This window comes from Plectrocnemia conspersa, unplaced genomic scaffold (genome assembly GCF_051122295.1).
Source record: "Plectrocnemia conspersa isolate PC_06_02 unplaced genomic scaffold, ASM5112229v1 ptg000003l, whole genome shotgun sequence".
NCBI classification, from domain to species: Eukaryota; Metazoa; Arthropoda; class Insecta; order Trichoptera; family Polycentropodidae; genus Plectrocnemia; species Plectrocnemia conspersa.
The window spans coordinates 31,009,231-31,021,927 of record NW_028277167.1 but is presented as its reverse complement, the minus strand read 5'-3'; positions in this window follow the sequence as shown (position 1 = coordinate 31,021,927).

Sequence of the window (12,697 nt, the reverse complement as noted above, 5' to 3'; positions counted from 1 at the left end):
ATTTTATTTTGCATATAAAAGCAATTTTTAATTATTTTTTTTTTAATAAAAACCGAGTCTTACCATATATTGACCGAGACCTCGAACGAGCTTTTATGCGACTCTGCATACAGTTAACGCTCGTATGAAGCTTCTATTTAAGAAATTGACTTGAATTTTTTATACCAAATAGAGCTTTCAACTATACTTACGATACTATACAAAAAAATTAAAAATTAAAAAATAAAAGTATTTTTTTTTCAAAACACGTTTAGTGTGATGAGTCGATCGACCCACCATACATACGCTCATAAGATTTTCAATATAGTTAAGGTCAGTGTGAGCTTATTTATACATATTTGAATTTCAAAATTTTGTGACAGTATAGAATTCTTAAGCATCCTGTGTATGTTTGTTAGCAAAATCCATTTTGTCAATTTTTTGCAAAATGGCGACAAGTATTAAAATTCAATCACTTATTACTCAGTAGTGTTCAATTTTGTCAAAAAGGTCTCTATACATGAAATGTTGAGAAGCCTAAAGCTCATCTAAGTAAAATATAAAAAATATATATTTTTGCTTGAAAACAAGCGATGTATCAGTTCGATCGTACCCCCATACTAGCCATTTTGAGACTTTCGGAAGAGTTAACGCTCTTAACTGCTTGGTTTCGAAGATTAAAATTTTAATTTTTAATATCGCATAGAACTAACGTGCAGCCCCTATACGTTATGTTTAAAAAAAATATATAAAATTTTTTTTCAAAATGGCGGCTATCGTAAAAATTCAAAGTGTCATAACTTTGCTAAATCAAATCCTACTGAAAAATGTCGTATGCAAAAAGTGTTTGGAATTTTATTTTGCATATAAAAGCAATTTTTAATTATTTTTTTTTTAATAAAAACCGAGTCTTACCATATATTGACCGAGACCTCGAACGAGCTTTTATGCGACTCTGCAAACAGTTAACGCTCGTATGAAGCTTCTATTTAAGAAATTGACTTGAATTTTTTATACCAAATAGAGCTTTCAACTATACTTACGATACTATACAAAAAAATTAAAAATTAAAAAATAAAAGTATTTTTTTTTCAAAACACGTTTAGTGTGATGAGTCGATCGACCCACCATACATACGCTCATAAGATTTTCAATATAGTTAAGGTCAGTGTGAGCTTATTTATACATATTTGAATTTCAAAATTTTGTGACAGTATAGAATTCTTAAGCATCCTGTGTATGTTTGTTAGCAAAATCCATTTTGTCAATTTTTTGCAAAATGGCGACAAGTATTAAAATTCAATCACTTATTACTCAGTAGTGTTCAATTTTGTCAAAAAGGTCTCTATACATGAAATGTTGAGAAGCCTAAAGCTCATCTAAGTAAAATATAAAAAATATATATTTTTGCTTGAAAACAAGCGATGTATCAGTTCGATCGTACCCCCATACTAGCCATTTTGAGACTTTCGGAAGAGTTAACGCTCTTAACTGCTTGGTTTCGAAGATTAAAATTTTAATTTTTAATATCGCATAGAACTAACGTGCAGCCCCTATACGTTATGTTTAAAAAAAATATATAAAATTTTTTTTCAAAATGGCGGCTATCGTAAAAATTCAAAGTGTCATAACTTTGCTAAATCAAATCCTACTGAAAAATGTCGTATGCAAAAAGTGTTTGGAATTTTATTTTGCATATAAAAGCAATTTTTAATTATATTTTGTATAATAAAAACCGAGTCTTACCATATATTGACCGAGACCTCGAACGAGCTTTTATGCGACTCTGCATACAGTTAACGCTCGTATGAAGCTTCTATTTAAGAAATTGACTTGAATTTTTTATACCAAATAGAGCTTTCAACTATACTTACGATACTATACAAAAAAATTAAAAATTAAAAAATAAAAGTATTTTTTTTTCAAAACACGTTTAGTGTGATGAGTCGATCGACCCACCATACATACGCTCATAAGATTTTCAATATAGTTAAGGTCAGTGTGAGCTTATTTATACATATTTGAATTTCAAAATTTTGTGACAGTATAGAATTCTTAAGCATCCTGTGTATGTTTGTTAGCAAAATCCATTTTGTCAATTTTTTGCAAAATGGCGACAAGTATTAAAATTCAATCACTTATTACTCAGTAGTGTTCAATTTTGTCAAAAAGGTTTCAATACATAAAATGTTGAGAAGCCTAAAGCTCATCTAAGTAAAATATAAAAAATATATATTTTTGCTTGAAAACAAGCGATGTATTAGTTCGATCGTACCCCCATACTAGCCATTTTGAGACTTTCGGAAGAGTTAACGCTCTTAACTGCTTGGTTTCGAAGATTAAAATTTTAATTTTTAATATCGCATAGAACTAACGTGCAGCCCCTATACGTTATGTTTAAAAAAAATATATAAATTTTTTTTTCAAAATGGCGGCTATCGTAAAAATTCAAAGTGTCATAACTTTGCTAAATCAAATCCTACTAAAAAATGTCGTATGCAAAAAGTGTTTGGAATTTTATTTTGCATATAAAAGCAATTTTTAATTATTTTTTTTTTAATAAAAACCGAGTCTTACCATATATTGACCGAGACCTCGAACGAGCTTTTATGCGACTCTGCATACAGTTAACGCTCGTATGAAGCTTCTATTTAAGAAAAAAACTTGAATTTTTTATACCAAATAGAGCTTTCAACTATACTTACGATACTATACAAAAAAATTAAAAATTAAAAAATAAAAGTATTTTTTTTTCAAAACACGTTTAGTGTGATGAGTCGATCGACCCACCATACATACGCTCATAAGATTTTCAATATAGTTAAGGTCAGTGTGAGCTTATTTATACATATTTGAATTTCAAAATTTTGTGACAGTATAGAATTCTTAAGCATCCTGTGTATGTTTGTTAGCAAAATCCATTTTGTCAATTTTTTGCAAAATGGCGACAAGTTTTAAAATTCAATCACTTATTACTCAGTAGTGTTCAATTTTGTCAAAAAGGTCTCTATACATGAAATGTTGAGAAGCCTAAAGCTCATCTAAGTAAAATATAAAAAATATATATTTTTGCTTGAAAACAAGCGATGTATCAGTTCGATCGTACCCCCATACTAGATATTTTGAGACTTTCGGAAGAGTTAACGCTCTTAACTGCTTGGTTTCGAAGATTAAAATTTTAATTTTTAATATCGCATAGAACTAACGTGCAGCCCCTATACGTTATGTTTAAAAAAAATATATAAATTTTTTTTTCAAAATGGCGGCTATCGTAAAAATTGAAAGTGTCATAACTTTGCTAAATCAAATCCTACTGAAAAATGTCGTATGCAAAAAGTGTTTGGAATTTTATTTTGCATATAAAAGCAATTTTTAATTATTTTTTTTTTAATAAAAACCGAGTCTTACCATATATTGACCGAGACCTCGAACGAGCTTTTATGCGACTCTGCATACAGTTAACGCTCGTATGAAACTTCTATTTAAGAAATTGACTTGAATTTTTTATACCAAATAGAGCTTTCAACTATACTTACGATACTCTACAAAAAAATTAAAAATTAAAAAATAAAAGTATTTTTTTTTCAAAACACGTTTAGTGTGATGAGTCGATCGACCCACCATACATACGCTCATAAGATTTTCAATATAGTTAAGGTCAGTGTGAGCTTATTTATACATATTTGAATTTCAAAATTTTGTGACAGTATAGAATTCTTAAGCATCCTGTGTATGTTTGTTAGCAAAATCCATTTTGTCAATTTTTTGCAAAATGGCGACAAGTATTAAAATTCAATCACTTATTACTCAGTAGTGTTCAATTTTGTCAAAAAGGTCTCTATACATGAAATGTTGAGAAGCCTAAAGCTCATCTAAGTAAAATATAAAAAATATATATTTTTGCTTGAAAACAAGCGATGTATCAGTTCGATCGTACCCCCATACTAGCCATTTTGAGACTTTCGGAAGAGTTAACGCTCTTAACTGCTTGGTTTCGAAGATTAAAATTTGAATTTTTAATATCGCATAGAACTAACGTGCAGCCCCTATACGTTATGTTTAAAAAAAATATATAAAATTTTTTTTCAAAATGGCGGCTATCGTAAAAATTCAAAGTGTCATAACTTTGCTAAATCAAATCCTACTGAAAAATGTCGTATGCAAAAAGTGTTTGGAATTTTATTTTGCATATAAAAGCAATTTTTAATTATTTTTTTTTTAATAAAAACCGAGTCTTACCATATATTGACCGAGACCTCGAACGAGCTTTTATGCGACTCTGCATACAGTTAACGCTCGTATGAAGCTTCTATTTAAGAAATTGACTTGAATTTTTTATACCAAATAGAGCTTTCAACTATACTTACGATACTATACAAAAAAATTAAAAATTAAAAAATAAAAGTATTTTTTTTTCAAAACACGTTTAGTGTGATGAGTCGATCGACCCACCATACATACGCTCATAAGATTTTCAATATAGTTAAGGTCAGTGTGAGCTTATTTATACATATTTGAATTTCAAAATTTTGTGACAGTATAGAATTCTTAAGCATCCTGTGTATGTTTGTTAGCAAAATCCATTTTGTCAATTTTTTGCAAAATGGCGACAAGTATTAAAATTCAATCACTTATTACTCAGTAGTGTTCAATTTTGTCAAAAAGGTCTCTACACATGAAATGTTGAGAAGCCTAAAGCTCATCTAAGTAAAATATAAAAAATATATATTTTTGCTTGAAAACAAGCGATGTATCAGTTCGATCGTACCCCCATACTAGCCATTTTGAGACTTTCGGAAGAGTTAACGCTCTTAACTGCTTGGTTTCGAAGATTAAAATTTTAATTTTTAATATCGCATAGAACCAACGTGCAGCCCCTATACGTTATGTTTAAAAAAAATATATAAAATTTTTTTTCAAAATGGCGGCTATCGTAAAAATTCAAAGTGTCATAACTTTGCTAAATCCAATCCTACTGAAACATGTCGTATGCAAAAAGTGTTTGGAATTTTATTTTGCATATAAAAGCAATTTTTAATTATTTTTTTTTTAATAAAAACCGAGTCTTACCATATATTGACCGAGACCTCGAACGAGCTTTTATGCGACTCTGCATACAGTTAACGCTCGTATGAAGCTTCTATTTAAGAAATTGACTTGAATTTTTTATACTAAATAGAGCTTTCAACTATACTTACGATACTATACAAAAAAATTAAAAATTAAAAAATAAAAGTATTTTTTTTTCAAAACACGTTTAGTGTGATGAGTCGATCGACCCACCATACATACGCTCATAAGATTTTCAATATAGTTAAGGTCAGTGTGAGCTTATTTATACATATTTGAATTTCAAAATTTTGTGACAGTATAGAATTCTTAAGCATCCTGTGTATGTTTGTTAGCAAAATCCATTTTGTCAATTTTTTGCAAAATGGCGACAAGTATTAAAATTCAATCACTTATTACTCAGTAGTGTTCAATTTTGTCAAAAAGGTCTCTATACATGAAATGTTGAGAAGCCTAAAGCTCATCTAAGTAAAATATAAAAAATATATATTTTTGCTTGAAAACAAGCGATGTATCAGTTCGATCGTACCCCCATACTAGCCATTTTGAGACTTTCGGAAGAGTTAACGCTCTTAACTGCTTGGTTTCGAAGATTAAAATTTTAATTTTTAATATCGCATAGAACTAACGTGCAGCCCCTATACGTTATGTTTAAAAAAAATATATAAAATTTTTTTTCAAAATGGCGGCTATCGTAAAAATTCAAAGTGTCATAACTTTGCTAAATCAAATCCTACTGAAAAATGTCGTATGCAAAAAGTGTTTGGAATTTTATTTTGCATATAAAAGCAATTTTTAATTTTTTTTTTTTAATAAAAACCGAGTCTTACCATATATTGACCGAGACCTCGAACGAGCTTTTATGCGACTCTGCATACAGTTAACGCTCGTATGAAGCTTCTATTTAAGAAATTGACTTGAATTTTTTATACCAAATAGAGCTTTCAACTATACTTACGATACTATACAAAAAAATTAAAAATTAAAAAATAAAAGTATTTTTTTTTCAAAACACGTTTAGTGTGATGAGTCGATCGACCCACCATACATACGCTCATAAGATTTTCAATATAGTTAAGGTCAGTGTGAGCTTATTTATACATATTTGAATTTCAAAATTTTGTGACAGTATAGAATTCTTAAGCATCCTGTGTATGTTTGTTAGCAAAATCCATTTTGTCAATTTTTTGCAAAATGGCGACAAGTATTAAAATTCAATCACTTATTACTCAGTAGTGTTCAATTTTGTCAAAAAGGTCTCTACACATGAAATGTTGAGAAGCCTAAAGCTCATCTAAGTAAAATATAAAAAATATATATTTTTGCTTGAAAACAAGCGATGTATCAGTTCGATCGTACCCCCATACTAGCCATTTTGAGACTTTCGGAAGAGTTAACGCTCTTAACTGCTTGGTTTCGAAGATTAAAATTTTAATTTTTAATATCGCATAGAACCAACGTGCAGCCCCTATACGTTATGTTTAAAAAAAATATATAAAATTTTTTTTCAAAATGGCGGCTATCGTAAAAATTCAAAGTGTCATAACTTTGCTAAATCCAATCCTACTGAAACATGTCGTATGCAAAAAGTGTTTGGAATTTTATTTTGCATATAAAAGCAATTTTTAATTTTTTTTTTTTAATAAAAACCGAGTCTTACCATATATTGACCGAGACCTCGAACGAGCTTTTATGCGACTCTGCATACAGTTAACGCTCGTATGAAGCTTCTATTTAAGAAATTGACTTGAATTTTTTATACCAAATAGAGCTTTCAACTATACTTACGATACTATACAAAAAAATTAAAAATTAAAAAATAAAAGTATTTTTTTTTCAAAACACGTTTAGTGTGATGAGTCGATCGACCCACCATACATACGCTCATAAGATTTTCAATATAGTTAAGGTCAGTGTGAGCTTATTTATACATATTTGAATTTCAAAATTTTGTGACAGTATAGAATTCTTAAGCATCCTGTGTATGTTTGTTAGCAAAATCCATTTTGTCAATTTTTTGCAAAATGGCGACAAGTATTAAAATTCAATCACTTATTACTCAGTAGTGTTCAATTTTGTCAAAAAGGTCTCTACACATGAAATGTTGAGAAGCCTAAAGCTCATCTAAGTAAAATATAAAAAATATATATTTTTGCTTGAAAACAAGCGATGTATCAGTTCGATCGTACCCCCATACTAGCCATTTTGAGACTTTCGGAAGAGTTAACGCTCTTAACTGCTTGGTTTCGAAGATTAAAATTTTAATTTTTAATATCGCATAGAACCAACGTGCAGCCCCTATACGTTATGTTTAAAAAAAATATATAAAATTTTTTTTCAAAATGGCGGCTATCGTAAAAATTCAAAGTGTCATAACTTTGCTAAATCGAATCCTACTGAAAAATGTCGTATGCAAAAAGTGTTTGGAATTTTATTTTGCATATAAAAGCAATTTTTTATTATTTTTTTTTTAATAAAAACCGAGTCTTACCATATATTGACCGAGACCTCGAACGAGCTTTTATGCGACTCTGCATACAGTTAACGCTCGTATGAAGCTTCGATTTAAGAAATTGACTTGAATTTTTTATACTAAATAGAGCTTTCAACTATACTTACGATACTATACAAAAAAATTAAAAATTAAAAAATAAAAGTATTTTTTTTTCAAAACACGTTTAGTGTGATGAGTCGATCGACCCACCATACATACGCTCATAAGATTTTCAATATAGTTAAGGTCAGTGTGAGCTTATTTATACATATTTGAATTTCAAAATTTTGTGACAGTATAGAATTCTTAAGCATCCTGTGTATGTTTGTTAGCAAAATCCATTTTGTCAATTTTTTGCAAAATGGCGACAAGTATTAAAATTCAATCACTTATTACTCAGTAGTGTTCAATTTTGTCAAAAAGGTCTCTATACATGAAATGTTGAGAAGCCTAAAGCTCATCTAAGTAAAATATAAAAAATATATATTTTTGCTTGAAAACAAGCGATGTATCAGTTCGATCGTACCCCCATACTAGCCATTTTGAGACTTTCGGAAGAGTTAACGCTCTTAACTGCTTGGTTTCGAAGATTAAAATTTTAATTTTTAATATCGCATAGAACTAACGTGCAGCCCCTATACGTTATGTTTAAAAAAAATATATAAAATTTTTTTTCAAAATGGCGGCTATCGTAAAAATTTAAAGTGTCATAACTTTGCTAAATCAAATCCTACTGAAAAATGTCGTATGCAAAAAGTGTTTGGAATTTTATTTTGCATATAAAAGCAATTTTTAATTATTTTTTTTTTAATAAAAACCGAGTCTTACCATATATTGACCGAGACCTCGAACGAGCTTTTATGCGACTCTGCATACAGTTAACGCTCGTATGAAGCTTCTATTTAAGAAATTGACTTGAATTTTTTATACCAAATAGAGCTTTCAACTATACTTACGATACTATACAAAAAAATTAAAAATTAAAAAATAAAAGTATTTTTTTTTCAAAACACGTTTAGTGTGATGAGTCGATCGACCCACCATACATACGCTCATAAGATTTTCAATATAGTTAAGGTCAGTGTGAGCTTATTTATACATATTTGAATTTCAAAATTTTGTGACAGTATAGAATTCTTAAGCATCCTGTGTATGTTTGTTAGCAAAATCCATTTTGTCAATTTTTTGCAAAATGGCGACAAGTATTAAAATTCAATCACTTATTACTCAGTAGTGTTCAATTTTGTCAAAAAGGTCTCTATACATGAAATGTTGAGAAGCCTAAAGCTCATCTAAGTAAAATATAAAAAATATATATTTTTGCTTGAAAACAAGCGATGTATCAGTTCGATCGTACCCCCATACTAGCCATTTTGAGACTTTCGGAAGAGTTAACGCTCTTAACTGCTTGGTTTCGAAGATTAAAATTTTAATTTTTAATATCGCATAGAACTAACGTGCAGCCCCTATACGTTATGTTTAAAAAAAATATATAAAATTTTTTTTCAAAATGGCGGCTATCGTAAAAATTCAAAGTGTCATAACTTTGCTAAATCAAATCCTACTGAAAAATGTCGTATGCAAAAAGTGTTTGGAATTTTATTTTGCATATAAAAGCAATTTTTAATTATTTTTTTTTTAATAAAAACCGAGTCTTACCATATATTGACCGAGACCTCGAACGAGCTTTTATGCGACTCTGCATACAGTTAACGCTCGTATGAAGCTTCTATTTAAGAAATTGACTTGAATTTTTTATACCAAATAGAGCTTTCAACTATACTTACGATACTATACAAAAAAATTAAAAATTAAAAAATAAAAGTATTTTTTTTTCAAAACACGTTTAGTGTGATGAGTCGATCGACCCACCATACATACGCTCATAAGATTTTCAATATAGTTAAGGTCAGTGTGAGCTTATTTATACATATTTGAATTTCAAAATTTTGTGACAGTATAGAATTCTTAAGCATCCTGTGTATGTTTGTTAGCAAAATCCATTTTGTCAATTTTTTGCAAAATGGCGACAAGTATTAAAATTCAATCACTTATTACTCAGTAGTGTTCAATTTTGTCAAAAAGGTCTCTATACATGAAATGTTGAGAAGCCTAAAGCTCATCTAAGTAAAATATAAAAAATATATATTTTTGCTTGAAAACAAGCGATGTATCAGTTCGATCGTACCCCCATACTAGCCATTTTGAGACTTTCGGAAGAGTTAACGCTCTTAACTGCTTGGTTTCGAAGATTAAAATTTTAATTTTTAATATCGCATAGAACTAACGTGCAGCCCCTATACGTTATGTTTAAAAAAAATATATAAAATTTTTTTTCAAAATGGCGGCTATCGTAAAAATTCAAAGTGTCATAACTTTGCTAAATCAAATCCTACTGAAAAATGTCGTATGCAAAAAGTGTTTGGAATTTTATTTTGCATATAAAAGCAATTTTTAATTATTTTTTTTTTAATAAAAACCGAGTCTTACCATATATTGACCGAGACCTCGAACGAGCTTTTATGCGACTCTGCAAACAGTTAACGCTCGTATGAAGCTTCTATTTAAGAAATTGACTTGAATTTTTTATACCAAATAGAGCTTTCAACTATACTTACGATACTATACAAAAAAATTAAAAATTAAAAAATAAAAGTATTTTTTTTTCAAAACACGTTTAGTGTGATGAGTCGATCGACCCACCATACATACGCTCATAAGATTTTCAATATAGTTAAGGTCAGTGTGAGCTTATTTATACATATTTGAATTTCAAAATTTTGTGACAGTATAGAATTCTTAAGCATCCTGTGTATGTTTGTTAGCAAAATCCATTTTGTCAATTTTTTGCAAAATGGCGACAAGTATTAAAATTCAATCACTTATTACTCAGTAGTGTTCAATTTTGTCAAAAAGGTCTCTATACATGAAATGTTGAGAAGCCTAAAGCTCATCTAAGTAAAATATAAAAAATATATATTTTTGCTTGAAAACAAGCGATGTATCAGTTCGATCGTACCCCCATACTAGCCATTTTGAGACTTTCGGAAGAGTTAACGCTCTTAACTGCTTGGTTTCGAAGATTAAAATTTTAATTTTTAATATCGCATAGAACTAACGTGCAGCCCCTATACGTTATGTTTAAAAAAAATATATAAAATTTTTTTTCAAAATGGCGGCTATCGTAAAAATTCAAAGTGTCATAACTTTGCTAAATCAAATCCTACTGAAAAATGTCGTATGCAAAAAGTGTTTGGAATTTTATTTTGCATATAAAAGCAATTTTTAATTATATTTTGTATAATAAAAACCGAGTCTTACCATATATTGACCGAGACCTCGAACGAGCTTTTATGCGACTCTGCATACAGTTAACGCTCGTATGAAGCTTCTATTTAAGAAATTGACTTGAATTTTTTATACCAAATAGAGCTTTCAACTATACTTACGATACTATACAAAAAAATTAAAAATTAAAAAATAAAAGTATTTTTTTTTCAAAACACGTTTAGTGTGATGAGTCGATCGACCCACCATACATACGCTCATAAGATTTTCAATATAGTTAAGGTCAGTGTGAGCTTATTTATACATATTTGAATTTCAAAATTTTGTGACAGTATAGAATTCTTAAGCATCCTGTGTATGTTTGTTAGCAAAATCCATTTTGTCAATTTTTTGCAAAATGGCGACAAGTATTAAAATTCAATCACTTATTACTCAGTAGTGTTCAATTTTGTCAAAAAGGTTTCAATACATAAAATGTTGAGAAGCCTAAAGCTCATCTAAGTAAAATATAAAAAATATATATTTTTGCTTGAAAACAAGCGATGTATTAGTTCGATCGTACCCCCATACTAGCCATTTTGAGACTTTCGGAAGAGTTAACGCTCTTAACTGCTTGGTTTCGAAGATTAAAATTTTAATTTTTAATATCGCATAGAACTAACGTGCAGCCCCTATACGTTATGTTTAAAAAAAATATATAAATTTTTTTTTCAAAATGGCGGCTATCGTAAAAATTCAAAGTGTCATAACTTTGCTAAATCAAATCCTACTAAAAAATGTCGTATGCAAAAAGTGTTTGGAATTTTATTTTGCATATAAAAGCAATTTTTAATTATTTTTTTTTTAATAAAAACCGAGTCTTACCATATATTGACCGAGACCTCGAACGAGCTTTTATGCGACTCTGCATACAGTTAACGCTCGTATGAAGCTTCTATTTAAGAAAAAAACTTGAATTTTTTATACCAAATAGAGCTTTCAACTATACTTACGATACTATACAAAAAAATTAAAAATTAAAAAATAAAAGTATTTTTTTTTCAAAACACGTTTAGTGTGATGAGTCGATCGACCCACCATACATACGCTCATAAGATTTTCAATATAGTTAAGGTCAGTGTGAGCTTATTTATACATATTTGAATTTCAAAATTTTGTGACAGTATAGAATTCTTAAGCATCCTGTGTATGTTTGTTAGCAAAATCCATTTTGTCAATTTTTTGCAAAATGGCGACAAGTTTTAAAATTCAATCACTTATTACTCAGTAGTGTTCAATTTTGTCAAAAAGGTCTCAATACATGAAATGTTGAGAAGCCTAAAGCTCATCTAAGTAAAATATAAAAAATATATATTTTTGCTTGAAAACAAGCGATGTATCAGTTCGATCGTACCCCCATACTAGATATTTTGAGACTTTCGGAAGAGTTAACGCTCTTAACTGCTTGGTTTCGAAGATTAAAATTTTAATTTTTAATATCGCATAGAACTAACGTGCAGCCCCTATACGTTATGTTTAAAAAAAATATATAAAATTTTTTTTCAAAATGGCGGCTATCGTAAAAATTGAAAGTGTCATAACTTTGCTAAATCAAATCCTACTGAAAAATGTCATATGCAAAAAGTGTTTGGAATTTTATTTTGCATATAAAAGCAATTTTTAATTATTTTTTTTTTAATAAAAACCGAGTCTTACCATATATTGACCGAGACCTCGAACGAGCTTTTATGCGACTCTGCATACAGTTAACGCTCGTATGAAACTTCTATTTAAGAAATTGACTTGAATTTTTTATACCAAATAGAGCTTTCAACTATACTTACGATACTCTACAAAAAAATTAAAAATTAAAAAATAAAAGTATTT